Source organism: Pteropus medius, unplaced genomic scaffold (assembly GCF_902729225.1).
Source record: "Pteropus medius unplaced genomic scaffold, Ma_sr-lr_union100, whole genome shotgun sequence".
Lineage (NCBI taxonomy): Eukaryota > Metazoa > Chordata > Mammalia > Chiroptera > Pteropodidae > Pteropus > Pteropus medius.
The window spans coordinates 21,772,200-21,791,407 of record NW_024342467.1 but is presented as its reverse complement, the minus strand read 5'-3'; the positions used below and the strand labels follow the sequence as shown (position 1 = coordinate 21,791,407).

Genomic DNA, 19,208 nt, shown 5'->3' with positions numbered 1-19,208 from the left:
CTGTCCTTTGAGGGCATCATCTAAGGTGATGCTTCAGCTACATCCTCCTCAGAATGATGGATTCTATCGGCCAGCACTTCAGGTGGGCGCAGCGTGTGCTGGGCGCAGTGGCTGCTACGGTCGGTGGGTGCCACCGCTCATCCTTTGCTACCGTGTTTATTATTTTAATTCCAAAATACCTTTTAAATGTTGACCAATCAGTTTTCTTTCATCTGATATCTACCATAATTATATGTATTTTGAAACCGGATAAAAAATGATGAAAATTAATGACTAATATGATTTTATAATTATTTAGAAAACATGTCCTATAGTATCACTCCTAAAAAAAAAAAAAAAAAAAGAATAGGCAATTAAATTAGTCTGCAAATGTCACCCTTACTGGGAATGTGTCATGAGCTAAAGGTGAAGGCATGATAAATGAGCTTCGATGAAGCATTTAATTTCCTGCCAAAGTTTTCTGAGAAGTTCTCCTAAGTGTCTTCCCTCCCATCATTTTCTTTTGCCATGCGAGGTCTTCTGCTTTATTCTAAATGAAACTGCTCCTTGACCCTTTTAACCTGAAGTCTTTAATCCAAAAATAAATAGACCTCGCCCTTTGAGAAGATGGTTTGAAAATCTTGGTTCAAGAAGAGTTTAGAAAGAAAAGCTGCATTCATGTCGGAGAGAGGATGGCCTACCTGCCCTTATTTCTTGTTGCAAATACCACATATGCAACTCCTCTGCATAGAAAAAATTAGAGGTATGCCCTTTGGAATCTTCGCCACAGTATCTGGTATGGGCGACATCATCAATCACATGTAGGAGATACAGTAGTAGACAGACTTGGATAATCTTGAAGAAACTACGGCATGAAACACACAGAACTGTGCCTGAGTTTAGCCACTGAACCAAAGGCACGGATGAGGGCTCTGCCCGCAGTGTTAGGGTGGCGGGCTGTGTGCTAGAATCACCACAATCCCTTCTCAATACCCTGATGCCTCTCATCGATGCCCTGAAGCACCCACTGCCTTCGCGTGTCCTGCTCACCGTCCAGGCAGAGTTACTATGCATCCTCTATCGGCAGTAGCACCCCAAGCTATGGACTCGCTAATATTCTGATATTGCCTTAAAGCAATATAATATACTTGATATTTTTGTTTAGTGTCTATTTTGTGAAGTTGCTGAAGGACATGTGGAGGAAGGAGAGGTGGAGAAGGAAAATCTCTGTTGGTGGAGTTTGGCTATTTTCTGTTCTGGGCCCAGAGACGGTTAATCTTAGCCCAATGTTTTTGTCCCCACGAGAGGACACAAAAGCACTTCGGGTTAAAGGAGTCACCTGTGGTAAGTTTGAGGATTTCGGGGTTGGCAGGGAAGAGACCGGACAGTAAGAGGTGGTGACGCGCAAGCTTTATTTGGCAGGATTTGGACAGGATTACCAGACAGTGAAAATCCCTCCTGGCAAGAAACCTTTCAGAGACAGTAAGGCCACCCCCAGAAGGGGATCAGGGCAAGGAGTCTCTCGGGGGAGAAGGGGGACTTGGAGAGGGGCTTACGTGTGTAAGCGAGGTCAGCTGCACAGTGGGGCATCTCTGGTCAGAGCTCCAAAGGGCAACAGCAGTTCGGGGTCATTTATAGCAACAGTGTGTATCTTACTTTTGGGCAGCAGATGTGGGTGCAGTTTCACGGGCAGGTGAAGTAGGTAGGCTCTGTATGGCTAAACACTGTTTATTTGGACTATATGAAGCAACTGGATTGTAAGAATTTGAGTTTGGCATCAGTGGACTTGGGTTAATGTTTCTAGCCATTACTCAGGGACCATCTTTAGTCTATTTACATACGATCATCCTCCTAAGAATTCAGTTAAGAGCATGCTCCCCGAAGGAGTGTTTTATTCCCTGCCCCCACCCTCCACCCTAAGGACCAGACAGCTTTTCAAAGTAATCCTTCCAAGCACACGCAGTGTTTTTTTGCAAAGAGTTCTGGTAAATGCCTTTCTCCCACAGTGACGTTTTGTGATCTTTTAATTACGTTCTGGGCAGTCTCTTCGCTGTCTCACCGCTTACTCCAGCCCTGATGGGATCCCCTGTCCCCATGACGTTCTCCACAAGGTCTGTCTGGTCGACCGCTGTTAGAGTGTATTATGTCATTGCTGGGATAAGGGAGATGTAGTTTGTTGTGTGTCTGATGCTCATAACAGGGCAGTTTTAGAGAGGAGTGAAAATAAAAACCTACTAAGTGAACGAAGACCAGGACTTTGCAGAGGGAGCGACGATCGAGTTAGCGCATCAATAAAGATGTTAACCTGGAAACAAAAAGCCAAAGTGGGATACGACGGGTTTTTTTTTTTTTTTTTGAGCTCAAAAACAATTGCAATATCAGGGGCGATTGAAAACCAAATTATGTCCTGATTATGGGGGGAAAGCAAGGGACTGTTATGAGAAAATAAAATAATTACATGAATAGAAAGAAAGAATTTCTATTGGTGCTAATAAACTGAGTTATCTTTTTAGCTATTCATGGCTGTTTGCTGATTCGAAGGGAGGAAAACCTTATATTACGTTATTTTATGTGAAAATATTATCTAGTGTAGAAATATGTTGAAGGACAATTTTACATACTACGTAATTCAGAGGTTAAGAAAATGTACTATTTAGTGTGAAGATTATGGAATATCCTATCAGATATTAATATGTTAAAGTAATTATTGAAGATTTTTTTACCTAATAGAAATTGTTCACATTGATTTTTAAGAAGGCAATGCAACCTGTTTTCATAGCTTGCCTCCACTCTTAGCAAATAACGACAAAAACGGTTTGCGACACCGTTTCTGCATTTAAACAGGTGTTTACTGGAGTAGTTACGGCAGAAAACTTAAGAGCGGTTCGCACCATCATTTTAGTATCCTGGCATCAGAATCCTGCTGTCTGGAGAAACCATCCGTCCTCCAGTTGTATGACTTTCCAGAAATTATACGTCTGTGATTTGGGACATGTCACTTAATTGTCTCCGAGGCTCAGGTAAAAAGAAGACGATGTAGATTAACATAGGACCTACCTTCGGAGGTTATTGGGGTTAAATAAGATCACGCGTGAGAAAGACTCAGCCTGTTTCCTGGCACTGATTAAGTGCTATAAACATTCGCTACTATATTGGAATAAATAAGAACACGTACCGAGCAAACTCGGCTACGCCTCTCTCTTGAAGTCACGCCGAGTTCTCTCACAGTGACATTCATGGAAGTGGCGTGTTGGCAGTCCTGTGAGGACGCGCTGCCCGACGGCCTGTAACCACCACCCTTACACCGCTCAAGAGTCGTTTTGTGTTCTCGTTTCTTTGACGATGGAGATTCACAATGAAAGAGACCAGGCACATATCATTTAACTACTCCTACAAAAATCAGAGCACCCACACCACATCTGACTGCTTCCTAAAAAATGAGTAGCCATGGAAGACTAATAAGTTTAATGCCAGCAAAACAACTATTTTATCTGGTTATTTTCTGGTCATTTGCTAACAACATATCTTTAGGAAAAACAGATTTTTTTCCTATTGTGAATACTAAGCTTTGTTTTGGTTTTCTGTTTTATAGTCAATATTTTAAGCAAAACTGGCAATAATTACATTTTCACATGTCAGTTAGCAAAGAAGTCAGTTTAGTATTTTCTAGAATGGACAATTAAATTGATGGACTGCATTTTCAGTAAAACCGATAAAAAGAAAGATTAAATTTTGTTATTTGCCACTAAAAAGCATAAATATAATTACTCTATTGAAACATTTTTTTTTGTTGTTCATTAAGCCTCACTGAAAGCCTAAGATCTAATTTTTTTTTTTTAATAAACAGGTTTATATGTGTTTGTGTGTGCTTGTGGGTTTAGAACTTTGTAATTATTTTAATGTGGTTCAGTATGATTTGTAACTTGTGTCAAAACTAAGGAGAATTAAACAGTCAGTGGTCTATCTTAATTCTTTATGAAATACAGCAGTGTGGTTCACTGAGTAACTATTAATTAAGATAATCGCTCAATTGGCAACTTTCAGCTACCAGTAAGATATGCAAATTAAGCATAATGTACTATTTTATTAATTAATATTGTAAGCAAAAAACTTGCAATTAATTCACCTCATCACGGGTAGTATAATACAGCAATATTTTCAAATAGATTGTGGAAGAATCCTTATACATGCATGCATATGTGTAATTTTATAGCATATAATACTTGACATAATTCTCCGAAGTGTCAAATTCATAATTACGTGGAAAAGGAGCATTTGTTGAGAACAGAAACAAAAGGGGCTGATGAGGCTTGGGACAGTCGGGCGAGCAAAAAAGTATCACCCCATAAAAATAAGAATTCCAGCTAGTGTAGAGCTAACAAACCCACAGAAGAGCAAACATTGTATGATTCCACTTATATGAAATATCCAGAATGGGCAATTTCAGAGAGACAGAAGATTAAAGGTTACCAGGGGCTGGGGAAGGGGAAAAGAGGCAGTTTTCATTTAATGGTTGCAGAGTTTTTGTTTGGCGTTGTGAAAATAGATAATATTACTGTGTGTCTAACATGTGAATGTCATCTGTGCTACTGAGGTATACGTTTAAAAAGTGGTTAAATAGGCAAATTCTATTACACACACACACACGCAAATTCAAAAGAATCACCCATTGCTATGGCCCCAGATTATAAGAGTCGTAAGGCCCGTTAGCGCTTTGTCTGTGACATTATTTGATGATTACGCTAATCTTTAAAGTGAGACTAGCTGGGGGACAATGGATGTCAGGGAAAGCCCCACTTGCTCCCTATCCTTGAAACCAGGGAGGTAAGTGGAGGGTGGGGTGGGGAAGGGATTTTACTTTGCATCTAAGTAATTTCCCTCTTCTGAAGTTTTGAAAAATTGATGAGACCAGGACCCTTTTTCCACAAACTGAATATCTGGGGGGAGGAAATGTAACTGTAGCAGTAAATGAGCACGGGGACACGCTTCTTGGTAAAACCAGAGGTTGTAACGGTGATAATATTGTTTTTGCACATATTAAATTTCAGTATTTTAAGTTTGCCCTCTAAATCAGGGGCTCTCCACCTTGGCTGCACAAATGGATTCACCGTGAGAGCTTTGACTAAATCCTGATGCCCAACCAGGTTGTACCACAGCCACTGGAATTCAGGTTTCAGGATTTTTAAAAGTTCCCCGGGTGATCCCATTATGCAGGAAAGGTTGGAAAGCACTTCTAAAGTCATGTTTTATTGCAGGCTTTTACTCTTAAGGGGTACTTAAGGAAATATAAATATTTACTAGATTTTCTGCCCCCAACATGCATTGAAAGCAAACATTATAGAGAAGATTTGCTAAGTTATTTCCTCTCTCTACTACATCGAGTTCCAGACCTGAAGGACTGAGCTCACAGAGTGAGTCTACTGTACAGATTCTGATGAAGTCTTTGCCCACCAATCTGGTCTAGCCGAGACTGAGAAGAAAGAGAACAGAGTAAAGTTCTGGGAATTTATCTTCCCACCGCCCCACTGCCCAGAATCCCTCTGACAATGACGGGCCAAAGCAGGATTATGAAAAATCAGCTTCCCTGCCTTAAACCAGGACACGCTGTCGATGCATCATCTACACGGCAGGGTTCTCCGCAGGATCAGACTTACGCTGTCCTCCAAGCCTGTCAGAAGCTGTGTTTTCGCTTGTCCTCACCCTCTTCTCTGTTCTGCTTCCCGATTCTGCTATCATTTTTCTCCCTTGAGTGCATTTTCTTAACAAGGCGTTTGCATGTGAATTCTCAACATGGTTTGTATTTGGTAGAGTGCTAGATCGAAAACGTTTAGAGACTGTTGGTGTAGAAGAGAGAAATCGGTAACTATTAAGGCTTAGATGGGACAGGAAGAATAGTCAAAACATAAAATAAAATCATCCGAAACGCCCTGCTGACAAAAATCCCCTAGGTCAACCATCAGGACCGCCACGGCCAAACCGCACACATATTGTTATAGTCCACAGAGATATGAAAAGGAGAGAGAGAGAGAGGGAGGGAGAGAAGAGGAGAGGAGAGAGAGAGAGAGGTCAAAGTGAGAAGAGCAAACCTGTGTCACAATTTTCTCTCTTTTGCCTTTTAAACTAGAGAATATATTCTGCTCATCTGTTGCTGCGGGACACACCCCCCAAAAGCGCGTTGGCTTAGAATAATGAGTCAAAATTATCCCGCTTGGGTTATAGGGCTGTTGCTCTCAGCTGGATGGTTCCTCCTTGAGGATGCAGCCGGACAAAGGCTGAGCCTAGAGGATGAAAGACTGCCTCCGCTACCTGCCGGGTGCCTGGTCCAGGGCGGCTCGGAGAGCGGAAGCTGCTTGAGCATTTCTTTCCACGTGACTAATGAACACGGCTAGCGCGGGCTCTCTCCCAGGCCAGATTTCTCCGATGGCTTGGTTTTCACTGGGAAGGGAGTCATCTGGCCAGCCCACGCGGGATACTCTGAGGAGCACGTAGCTCATTGGGGGCCATCTTTGGATATGTGTTTAATAAAATGAAGAGAGCACAGAAAGCAATGGGGCCCTCGCCATGTTCCAAAGTGGGTTGGGACACCAGGAGGAGACCGTAGCAGAGGCCTCCCCACCAAGCAGGGCACTGCAGACGAGTTCACGAGGATGCAGCACCGTGCCAGGCCCTCGGTGGCGCCTCCGAATTCCCCTCCGTTCCCCCGAGATGTGGATTCTGAACTGAGAGCCTGTGAGTCTGTCAGGGGCTCTGCTAAGGCAGAGCCAGGACAGTTAGATGGAGGATTTACCAGTCCTTAGATGTCTGCAAATGAGTAGAAGGCAAAGGGAAGTGAATTCAGCAAAGGGAGATGACCCGTGCTCCCCACGAGCATGGCATAAGGCAAATGAACAGAGCAGCACAAGAGGCAAGTGGGGTGCGCGGGGGCCGAGCGGCAAAGAGACACCACGCTGGCCGTCGGGACTAGCCGGCTAGTGTGGCTAGTGCACACACAGACCACTTAGGGGCCCAGGGACCTCACTTTTCCAGGTAATGAGACCTTGCAAGCCATGCATCCCTCCTCTCTGTACTCACCTGACCCTCTACCCCCCACTCCCAAGTATTTGGGAATTTAGCATCCTCATTTCCATGCTCAGCAACCTATTTTGCTTCTTACCGGATTGAAAGTGGGGTTTCGTGTTGCCCCGGATAGCCTGGACTTAGTGAGAAAAGACTATATTTTATAGATAAAAAAATCTGAGGCTCAGGGCCATGAACTCTTGCATCAAGTTCCTGTAACCACTAACGGGAAGAATCTGAGATTCCAAGTCGAGTCTGCTGCCTCGCCCGGTGTTCTTCCCACTTTGCTATCTCTGATCCTCACTTCACCGAAAGGCGCAATTGGAATGCAATTCTCGGAAATGCATCAGTTTTCAGTCTTCACTTTTCACTAACAAATATGTTTTCTGGTTGTGATAACCGTAACCTGAAAACCACTACATATTAATAAAAACTGACACTGATTCGTTTTTAGGTGTTCATTTATGCAGTGTGAATGAAGTCAGCTGTGTAAAAGTGACGAGAGAGAATTTCTTACAGCTCATTAGTAGAACTCACAACAGCAATCAATCGTTGTATTTAATAGTCACCACGCACGCAAGATAAAGATGTATTGCAGCAAGGGAATTACATTTGAAAAAAAAGTGGGCAAGAAACAAAGGTTGGACGTGGTCAGAGAAGAGATTACAAAGAATCATGTCACCTGGATTCTTTCCATTTTAAACTTATAACTATGTCTAAGTTGAACAGGAAGTACTTGCCACAATCTTCCTGGCTGTTTCCTCCACTTTCTAAATCCTTCTGATTTACTATAATTTTAGTATTAGAAGGTGTCAAACATATTAATTACAAAATTTATTTTAGGGGTATCCTGACAATACGACAACAACAAAATAATAATTGACTCACACTCATTACATACTTTCTATGTGCCATACATCATGCGGACCTCTTTACACTAATTAATTCATTTGATTGTAACAACATTTTTATGAAGCTAGTTACTATAGCTACTAACATGTCCATGATGAGAATATGAGGCGGGGGAGAGTTGTTAAATTTCGGAAGAGGATGCAAACCATGAGGTGGAGATGAGGAGGTAACGTAACGGGTCTGGCTGCAGAGTTGGTCCTGCGAACCCACTTGAGATGCGCTTCCTCTCTGGGCAGACTACTGGACTGGAGCAGCATGGCTGTGTTTTCTCCCTAAATCTAATCAACATATTCATATGTGCAAACATGTAGAAATTTTAAGTAAAAATCTTTTTTTTTTGTTATTTAAAATAACTACTGTGATAAAAATTTAAAGTCTTAGGTGATCGGACTGGATGCCTTGGTCCAGAGGGCCGACAGGATGAGCGCACAGATATGACAGTGCAGAACTCACATGTCCTGTGACATCTGGAAAGTCAGATGAGCACTGTTGTCATCGAGTTTGGACAAGAAGTCTGTGAGCACATAGGAATTTTGACAGGCTTCGGGCAGGCATTCTACTCTGACCATCTGAAAGCTGCTTTATAGAAATGGTCGCACCTCCTCTTGAAAGTCTCTTTAAAGAAGGACGTTGTGATGTGCAAAACGTATAAAGGTATGGTGTTGAATTTTCAGGAAGATAAGCTCTGCCAGCTGCGTCTCAGGAACTGTTTGTGACACAGAGCAGAGTTGGGTCTACGCAGTAACTAACTGTGTTGCCTGGTGTTGACGCTGCCACTGAATTGCACATTCGCGAATTGTCTCTTACAGAGGATCTTAAGCCTGCCTAAGCGGACCATTCCTCATTCCACTCGTGTTAAGGGCCACTGCTACTGTATAAATTATTAAGAGGATATTTAACAACAAAAATCCTCAATCTTCAAACCACTCATTCATTCATTCATTCATTCATTCATTCAACATATACTCATTAAAAACCTACTTATGCCACGCAATGTTCTTTGTCCTGGCGAAACATCAGCAAACAAAGACGAAAAAATTCTGCCCTCATCAAGTTTGTATTCTAGTGGGAAGAAAAAAACCATCATCAGTGAAAGTGTACTTTAGAATAGGACAAGTGTATGAAAAATAATAAAGGCGCTCCGAAGCAGGGAGAAGGAATTTAAAACAGAGTGGTCGAAGTGAGTCTCCCTCAGCTAGTGATGCGGAGGTGGCCGAGGTCGGACCGGAGTGAGCGAGTGGGAGTATCAGGGGAGAGGATGGGGAGAGAAAGGGAAGCCAGATCACGACATATATGGGGGACATCGTAGGACCCCGTGGATTTCCCTCTGAGTGAAAAGCGGAGTCACGTGCACGGGCTATGTGCACGGAAGAACGGAAGAGCTACTTAAAACTGTAAAAAGGGACTTAAAACTGTAAAACCCCTAGAGAAAAACTTAGCGATGACTTTTCTGGATATGACAGCAACACAGACAACAAGGTGAAAGTAGATAAGTGGAATGACACCAAACTAAAAAGCTCTGCACAGCAAAGGAAACCATCAACGAAATGAAAAGGCAGTATATGGATGGGGGAAATACTCGCGAAGCATGTGTCTGATAAAGAGTCAGTAGCCAAAATATATAGGAAACACCTTCGATTCAATAGATAAACAAAAACCAGCACAATTAAAACATGGGCAAAAGAATCGAATAGACATTTCTCTCAAGAAGACATACAAATGACCGACAGGTATACGTAGAGGTGCTCAACATCACTCATTATCAGGGAAATGCAAATCACAACCACAATGAGATACCACCTCACACCATTTAGGATGGCATTGTAATCAAACAAACAAACAAACAAAAAACAGATAACAAGTGTTGGTGAAGATGTGGAGAAAAGGGAAGGAACCCTTATTCACTGTTGGTGGGAATGTACGTTGGAACGTGCTCTTTAAAAAATTAAAAATAAAACTATTATATGATCTAGCAATCCTATCTCAGCTTATATATCCAAAGGAATTTAAATCTCAATCTTAAAGTGATAATTGTACTGTCACGCTCAGTGCGGCATTGTTCATATTGGCCAAGATGTGGAAGAAACCGAAATGTCCGTTGATGGATTAATGAATAAAAAAAATGTGGTATATACATACCATGCAATTCTGTTCAGTCTTAAATAAGAAGGAAATCCTGCCATTTGCAACAGCATGGATAAACCCCGAAGACATTATGCTAAGTAAATATGCCAGACGTAGAAGGAAAATACTTCATGACACCACTTATATGAGGAATCTAAAATAGTCTGATTAGAAGCAGAGAATGGTGGTTGCCAGGGGCTGGAGGAGAGGGAATAGGGAGGTATTAATGAAGAATACAAAGTTTCAGCCATATAAGATGCATAAGTCTTATCGATCTACTGTAAGGCATAGTATTATACTATATCGTATACTTCAAAACTAAGAGGGTAAATCTTATATTAAGTGGTCTTATCACAAAAGTAACAGTCATAAATAAGGAAGGAAGGAGGAAACATTTGGAGGTGATGGATATGGATATGTTGGTGGCATAGATTGTGGTGACAGTTTCATGGATGTGTACTTATCTCCAGACTTATCAGATCGTATTTATCAAATACATGCAGCCTTTTGTGTATCACTCATGTCTTAAAAAGGGGTTAAAAAAATAACACTATCTTGCCACATTTTAAAAAGAAGATTGTTCTGTGTTTTGAGAATCAACCAAAGTTCCCAAGAGCAGAGACAGAACACTAAAAAGGCTAGTTTAATAATCACAGACGAAGGTGATGTTGCTTGCTTGGATGATAGGAGTGAACGAATTAAGAAAGAGTTGGTTCTTGTACATGTTCTGTAAGTGGAGGCAGAATTTTCAGAATTATTGAATTAAGAGTTTATCATAAAGCGAAGAGTCAAAAAATGGCTCTCGGCCTGTTCTTGTCTCGCAGAACAATGATTCATTCTGTGGTTGGTTAGACCTCCCGTTCTTCAGAACACATACCATACTTCTCACCTGGCATCTGACAAGGGTGCCTAATAGTCACATCAGACTTAACAAAGCTAAAATAGAAATGTAACTCGCATACAGAATCAGAAATCAATCTCACCCTGTTTATGGACACAAACTTCACATACGTGTTCTCAAAATAAACAATAACTAGTCCTCAAGTAAGAGGACTCGATAGCACCATTTGTCACAAAAGTTCATCCTAAATGGACCTGATCTTGAGGGTCATCATCTGTGTTAATCAGCGTTACACAAAGGAATGATCAACTTCTCATATCTCTGTAATGGAAACCCGGACTCGGGCACCATCTGCCTTGACTGTTTCTCGGAAATTGCTGAAGGTCCTTGAGGAAGACAAGCCTGGGTCGGAAAGCTGGCAAGTGCCTTACGTAGCTCTTTAAAAGATTTACATACATTTCAGGAACAGAAAAATAATTTACGATTATAAATTTCTAAACTAAAAACTCTAAGAAAAGGGAGGGGAAGCACTAAGCCTCTTATTTTTCACTTGGTATTTGCCCCTGCAGTGACAGAATGGAGTATACCCCCGGTGACCTGGCAGAGAAGCCAGAGAAATCACTATCTTGATCTCGTCCCCCTTGTAACTTCTACGTGTCCTATCAGTGCCAGTGTCTTAGCCTGGGTTTCCTAAAAGCAAAGACTGAAGCGACCACTCGTAGGCAGGTTGATCATTTAGTAGGTGGCACAGGGAGCGTAAGAGAGTAACAGGAAAGAATGAAATCAGACAAGACGGAAAGTCAGTGCAGGCATGCATTACTGACTGTGACGCCTTTCAGAAGCAGCCGGGGAACTGATCCTTGGAACTGATTCTCAGGAATACACAGAGTGACTTTTGGGTATGTCAGCCATAGGCTAACAGGGGAAAGCATTTATCTATCTCCTCCTATTCCCTAGTGCTTGAGGTTTAGTCCAGGGGCATTAAAGTAAGTGAGTCAAAGCCTAGAGCAGGTTAAGTGTTTAGCTGTGGCTGAAAAAGAGAATGTGGGGTTAGACTCAGGAGGTATCTGATGCACCCCTACGGGTCATACCCAACTAGAAACTGGAAGAAAGGAAGTCAGCTGACACCATTCACAGGGGGTGACCTCCAGGGCTGACCTCCTGGGGCACAGAGCAGGGTGGAGAAGGATGGAATAAATATGGAGGTGCAAACGCAGGCTATTCAGTACGTATCCTTTAAAGGCTGTTCGGAGTGCGGGCCAGAACGATCATTTTAAAACTTGAACGAGACCATCTTATTTCTCTAGTCGAAACCCTCCTTATTCCCCTTACTCCATTTAATGTTTTTCTCACGTCACCAATTGAAACGAAATTTGTTAAGGAAGCTGATAGGTTTCCAATGGGCAATACACAAAGAATAATTGCGCTGTGCTCAACGAAAATGCTGTATCAGTATTCGAGGCACAAATTTTGCACTGAAAAGCATATTTGAGCATAGAATTAAGTTGCTAACTGTTACTATGTATTTTTATATCTTTGACAGGACAAAGATATTAATCAGCTTTGGAATGTCGGATTAAGCACATATTAAAATAGTAAAAAAGACAGTATAATTCTTAGATGAAAACTAATAGAATCTGTGATGTCTTCTTATTAGTAACATTTACTCTGACTGTGAATGACCTGTTTTTTTAATTGACTTGTTTAAAGACCATTTGTAACTCTTCGATTTAGAATCTTTGTTTAATACAGCATTCTCACTATAGATGGCTAAATTATTTTCCAATCCTGGAGGAAATGTCTGCTGTATAGGAAGCAGTTCCTTTATTCATTCCACAGATATTTGTTTGACACTGGGATAGATAACGGATTTCAAAAATACAAAGATGGAACATAATTCTGTTTCTAAGTGAGCCGCCAGTACGACATACGTTAAATATTCTGATAAATGTTCAAATGCAGCTATAAACAGAGGTAATATAAATATACAGGGAAGAAAGCCTAATTCATTCTTCTACTTCCAAAAAAGGGTGGTTAGTAACATGGATCTTGAAAGTTTAACAGGATACAGCAGAGGGAAAGGTGAATACAGGAGCACAGAGATTTTAGAGATAATGGTTTATTCTGGAAGCTACTGTTAGTAGCAAACTATTGAAATTTAAAAAGCGTTTATAATGGAAGTGAGGCCAGACGGTAGAAGTCAGATTACGTGAGCCTTAGTGGTCCCCTGAGAGTTTACTCTTTATCTTGAAGGTGATGACTAGCTATGGAAGGATTTTCAGCAGGAAGCTAATAATGCCCGATGTATCCTTAAAAGGAAAAAAAAAAAAAAAGATCTCCTGCCATAAAGTACTAGCCTGACTGTAGGGGCAGCTGGAGCTAAGCAGATTATTAAGAAGGCTGTTGCCATCTTTGGAGAGAGAGAAGCTAAGTGCCTGAATTAAATTTCTGGTTATGAAAACTGAAAACAGGGAAGCACTTCATGAGCGACCTCAGAGATCAAATCTAGCCAATTTGGTAAATCCAGGAAATTTAGGATGAGGGACATGGTGAAATCTAGGAAATGCGTGTGGGTGAGGAGTTCAGAAAGGGCACAGCAGGATAGCCTGTGTCTGCTCCGTGCCGACTGTGGCCTCAGCTGGGAACATTCGAGTGGCTGGCAGGCCTGGAACAACTGAGGTCTGGAATCATTGGGGCAGTTTTTTTTGTTTTTTGTTTTTTGTTTTTTTGTTTTTTTTGTTTGTTTGTTTGTTTTGGTCTTGGAACACTTTCGCATGTTTAAAAATTATTCCGGCCTCAAAGGGTCTTTGTTTATGTGGATTATAAACATCACTACTCACCATACTAAAAATTAAGACAGAAATTTATTTTAAATGTATTTAAAATAGCTGCGATAAGCTCTTTAATTGATATCATATATAACTTTTTAAATAAAAAAGCTGTATTGTCCAAAACAAAAAAGTGAAAAGAGTAACATTTTACATTTTTTTGCAAAAACCCTTAATTTCCGACTTAATAGAAAACATTCAGTTTTTCATAACTGCTTCTGTGCCCCGTGTTATGATATCTCGTTTTGATTGAAGTGTATGAAGAAAACCTGATTTTATACAGAGGTAAAGTTGGAAAAGGAGGGACATTTTAATAGCCTCTTCAGATAAATGTGAATATTCTCTTTCAGTACAATACAAAATTTTACAAGAGGTATTTTCTTAAGGTTCTGTTGCAGTGTGGAATCCGAAACTGCATTAGGGAGCATTCTGCTCTCTCTCGCATTAAAATCCATTGACATATCTTTCACTTTGAATGGATCTTTTACTCATGAATAATTTTTATAATGTGCACAGGTCATTAGGAAAATATTGTTTCATTGAGCTAGGCAGACCTTGCAAATGTTGGTATATTTCATCATAAAAATTAAAGAATGACATTAATTAAAATCATCACCCATCTCATCAGAAAAATCTTGGGGAGCTATTAAGCTAATAGTGGCAGATATAAACTAAAAATTCTTCGTCGACGATCAATAGTCATGTTTTTCTTTGAAGTAGTTCTTTCTTTTTGGAGAAAATAATTTGCAAGTGTCTAATGAGGATTAACCATAGTTTTTCAGTCATTCTTTCCTGTAAAAATTGGTATTTAGTGAAAGAAGCGCCTCGTTCAGCCCACTACGCAATCGCACAAGTGCTTTTTCTTGAGACAAGCAGCAGACTTTGTACGCAGCGATGTCCTTTATGCCTATTTATGCACCTCTTGTCACATAGCATATTAAAAAGATGAGTACTAAAGGATCTTGGTTTAACAAAATTAATATTTTTTCCTGCATCGCCAAGGATATTCTTAAGTGACAATGACCTTATTTTTTCTTTTACTGCAAGTGCATGGTAGCGAAGAATTTAAAGAGTGTTAGGGTAAGGTGGAGGCTCTGCCTTGGTTGTGCTAAGGCATCAGTGGTTTTTGCAGAACTTCAAATACCAACACAGTGCAAAAGGCAAATAACGTGTTAGCACTATTAAATAGTTTTAAACATACTTCGACCTCGCAGACTCCTTGAAAGAAGCTCACTTGCCCTGAGAGGTCCATGCACTAACTTTGTGAATCACTGATCTTCATTTATTATTGAGCTGGGATGATGTGAAGACAGGCCCCACTGACATGATTGACAGGCATGTCTCCACTTGGCTTCTTCATATAGCTGGGTTTCCATATAGCATGACAGCTTCAGAGTAGTTAGACATCTTAAATGGTACCTTATTGAATGTCACAGCAGGCAAGGCAGACACTGAATGGCCTTTTATGATTTAGCCTCTGCAGTGACATAGCCTAATTTTTATCATATTCTATTGTTTAAGTAGTCACAAGCTCAAGGGGATGAGGCACTTACTCCCACCTCTCCATGGGAAGAAGAGTACTAAAGAATTTGCGGCCAGGTTTTAAAATTTCTATAGACTGATTTTGGCCATGAATTATTTATAGTCCTCCACTCTTCAGAATACACTCGCCCTGCCAAAGACCTCTCTCAAAATCGCAACCCATTAGAGAATCAGGCTTAAGATTCAGAATCGCATTATCTAAATCGAGTCTAGGTGTGGATGGAGTTCCTGGTTGGGTTCCTTGGTATGATCCTTCTAGATCTGAGGACTTATGGCCTGAAGAGACCAGTTATCTGCTCTAAAATCACCCCGCATACAGTAATTGTCAGGCATAAGACAGCATAACTGACATTTCAGTTTACAAAGAGGGAAGATGGGAAGCACATAGCAGACACACATCTTCAGTAATCCTAAAATTTGACAGTGTTCCTCTCACCAGTTTTTTGATTAGAATCCAGTCCTACTCCCTGATCTACGGCCACCATTAGGCTGTCCACTGTACTCTTAATTGTGCCAACTCAGCTTTCCTGTTCCACAGAAATGGCCTGTGTTTGCAGCTGGGTAGTTTATTTTTCAGCCTCTTCCTGTCCATAGATATGTGAGTGTTGAAAGGTCTCTTTTTATTTTATTCTTAGTCTGGCTTTTCAGCTATTTAAGTTCATATTTGGAAATACAGTCCTAGATCCTCTGTTTATTAATATGTGAAGGCAACGTTTGCCAGTGGGATGTAGGATTTAATTGGTTAGGCATGGTCCCTGCCCTCATGGAGACTAGAATCTAATTGGACAGCTTTCATTGTTGAGATTCAGGCTGGGTAAGAAAAATACAAGTCTCTGCAGAACATAGGTCAGAAGAACAGACTTCTTCTTGGAGGTCAAAGAAGCTTTCTTAAAGAAATTGCATGTAAGCTAAGCTCTGTCAGATGAGCAAAAATTAACTTATTAATGTGTGTGCTAATCCCGTTTCGGCGCAATATATGCTTGGGCATTAAATTGACACCTTCTGATAGCTCAAGACAGCTTTTGTATTTTTTAAATATGAATCTAAAACAACCCAAAAGGTCTGCACCTTTATCCTAATATCACACATCTCACCAATGTAGAGGGGAGAGATTGTCTTCTCTTTCTGTTGCAGAAGTCATCATTATTATAATTTCATCCTTACACAACTAAATCTATATGCCGCAATATTACCAGTAGGTAAGCACGCATATGCTCACACGAGTGATTATTCCTCATCATTTGATCTCTTCCATCAAAAGGATGGAAATAGATAAGAATAAGGAGCATAGCTTATGGTTATGGGCCTAGTGCCTGTGATTAAATATTTAACAAGGTTCCATTGGAAGCCTGCATTTTTAGGGATTTATTGTTCTGATATCAAATTTGCTGGGATTAAACTAGGCCGACAGCAACTTTTTATTTTCTAAACCTAGTTTAAATTGGTCTGCCTGTTTTATGTTATGGGACTTAAAAAAACCACCATGGTATTTCTAGTCTTCAATTACATCTGAGCTTCTTTTACTCAGTGCCTGCCTGAATTTAAAAAGTAATAATAATAATAAAATAAAAAGATAAGTTTATAGACGTGTATTTCATGATAGAAAACAAGAGGACAAGCTAGGTTTCTGGTAATTGGACGGTTTTCAACTAATCGTATTTTCTTCTTTTCACAAAGAATTGTGCGGTGCGTGTGAACTGGGGCTTTCTGCTTGGTGTATTTAGCACTGTTTCTGCTTCTCCATCGATTGATTTTATCTCCACAAGTAGGTTGATTGATCTTTCTTTCTTTTGGATATTTGCAGCTCCTGGCTTTTAATTTGCCTTAGCATTAGAATAGACGTTTGTAATAGTATAGATTTTGTTTTGTTTTGCCTAGAAATTTAACACTTTTTATGCAGTGTCTTTTGTAAGTAACTAATTCTAATAGCTTGAACTTAAAAAACACACCTCCTCCCTTCATTTTTAATAAAAAGTATAAATGAGACAATTAAAGAGTATTATTTTATTATTGCCTATTAAACAAGAGATTGGATACAAGAAAAAAAGACAATATGATCAGAGTATGTATAGGCACGTCACAATCCTTGCTTACCAGAGCTAAGATGCTCACTATGTTTGAAACTGAAAGTTTAGTATATTATAATTCCTCACAGAGTAACAATTGTATGAAGCTCAATATGACTAGAAATTTTATTACAAAAAGAAATTAGAAAACTGAAATAGATTAAATAAAGATGGATCTTTGGGGGGTTAAGGAAGAAAAAGAAAGTGAGTGAAAGCTCAAGCCCACTTTGAAAGTTTGAACTCAAATACCCATTGAGATAATAGTGAAAGACGAGATACGTAGAAAAAGGAAGGAAGCAGAAATTGGATGGGGAAGGAGGTGCTGGATGGCACCGGATTGCCAGAAAGACTATCCTGTGCAGCCGACATACAGTTGGGAAACTGACACTTCAACTTGGTAGGCATCAAGACTGGAGATACAGAAGTCACTTGCAGAGAGGTGACATTACATAAGCTGGCCCAGGATCTGAGGGATTAAAGACAGAGCAGAGCAGACCCATGAACTTGTCCACTGTGCCATGTCTATATTAACAAGGAGGAAGGAGGAATGGGAGCCGGAAAAGTTGCAACATAAGTTGACTGAAGAAAGAGGGGACTTGAGGGGACTTGAGGCGACTTGCCCGAGCACGTCCCAAGGCAGAGTTGGTTTTGCGGATTGCCACTGGTGATCCCAAAGCAGTCTGTCGCCTCAGTGTTAAATCTATGCCACACTCAACACCAGCAGGCTTCCTTCGGAATGGGTGAGAGAGCTAAATATTGATGTCACTGGTGTCGGCTTCCATGTGGGAAGTGGCTGTACTGATCCTGAGGCCCGCAGGCAGGCCATCTCTGGTGCCCGCTGTGTCTTTGACATGGGAGCTGAGGTTGGCGGTGGCTTTCCTAGAACTGAGGATATGAAGCTTATATTTGAAGAGATCGCCAGGGTAATCAACCCAGCACTGGACAAGTGTTTTCCATCAGACTCAGGAGTGACACTCGGAGCAGAGCCAAGCAGATATTATGTTGCATCAGCGTTCATGCTTGCAGTCAGTATCGTTGCCAAAAAAAAAAAAAAAAAAAATCGTATTAAAGGAACAAACAGGCTCTGATAATGGTGAGTCGAGCGAAAAAGCCTTTATGTATTATGTGAATGATGGAGTATGCAGACCATTTAATCGCATCCTCTCCTCTATGATCATGCGCATGCGAAGCCCACTCTGCAGAAGAGGCCCACACCGGATGAGAAGCATTACTCGTCCAGCACGTGGGGACCAACACGTGCTGGCCTGGAGCGCTGTGGCTTGTCTGAGATGCATGTGGGCGACCGGATGCTCTTTGACAAAACACAGGTGCTTACACCGTTGCTGCCGCTGCTGCTGTCAGTCGGTTCCAGGGGCCGACCATCTACCGTGTGACGTCAGGGCCGGCATGGCAAGTGATGCAGCGAATTCAGAACCGGGACTTCGCACCCGAAGTGGAGGAGCAGGATGTCAGCACCCTGCCCGTGTCGTGCCCGGGAGAGTGCGGTGAAACGCCACCCGGCAGCCTGCGCTTCTGCTGGTACCAGTGTGAAGACAGATGCCATTCTGGTTGCTGTTGCTGCGAGCGTAGCTTGAATTAAGGGATTTGGGGGCATTTAACTTAATCACTGCTAGTGTTGAAATGTCTTTGTAAGTTGGGTTGGCACAGATGGAATAATATGGAAGACAAGGAGATGGGGGTCCCACTTATCTGTGTTCCTATGGCTACTATTTGAGTATTTGTTTTATATGGATTTTTATTCACTCTTCAGACATGCTACTAAAGAGGGCCCCTCAGCTGCTGAGCAAGCGTTTGTAGCTTGGACATTGGCAGAACGGGCCAAAAGCTTAGTGTTGTGGC

At 41.1% G+C, this 19,208-nt stretch overlaps 1 pseudogene; it reads left to right on the top strand.

Annotated features, from left to right (window-relative positions):
- Window positions 1-17,386: 17,386 nt before the first annotated feature.
- LOC120602173 (ornithine decarboxylase-like) lies at window positions 17,387-18,943 on the top strand (annotated as a pseudogene).
- The last annotated feature ends 265 nt before the right edge of the window (window positions 18,944-19,208 follow it).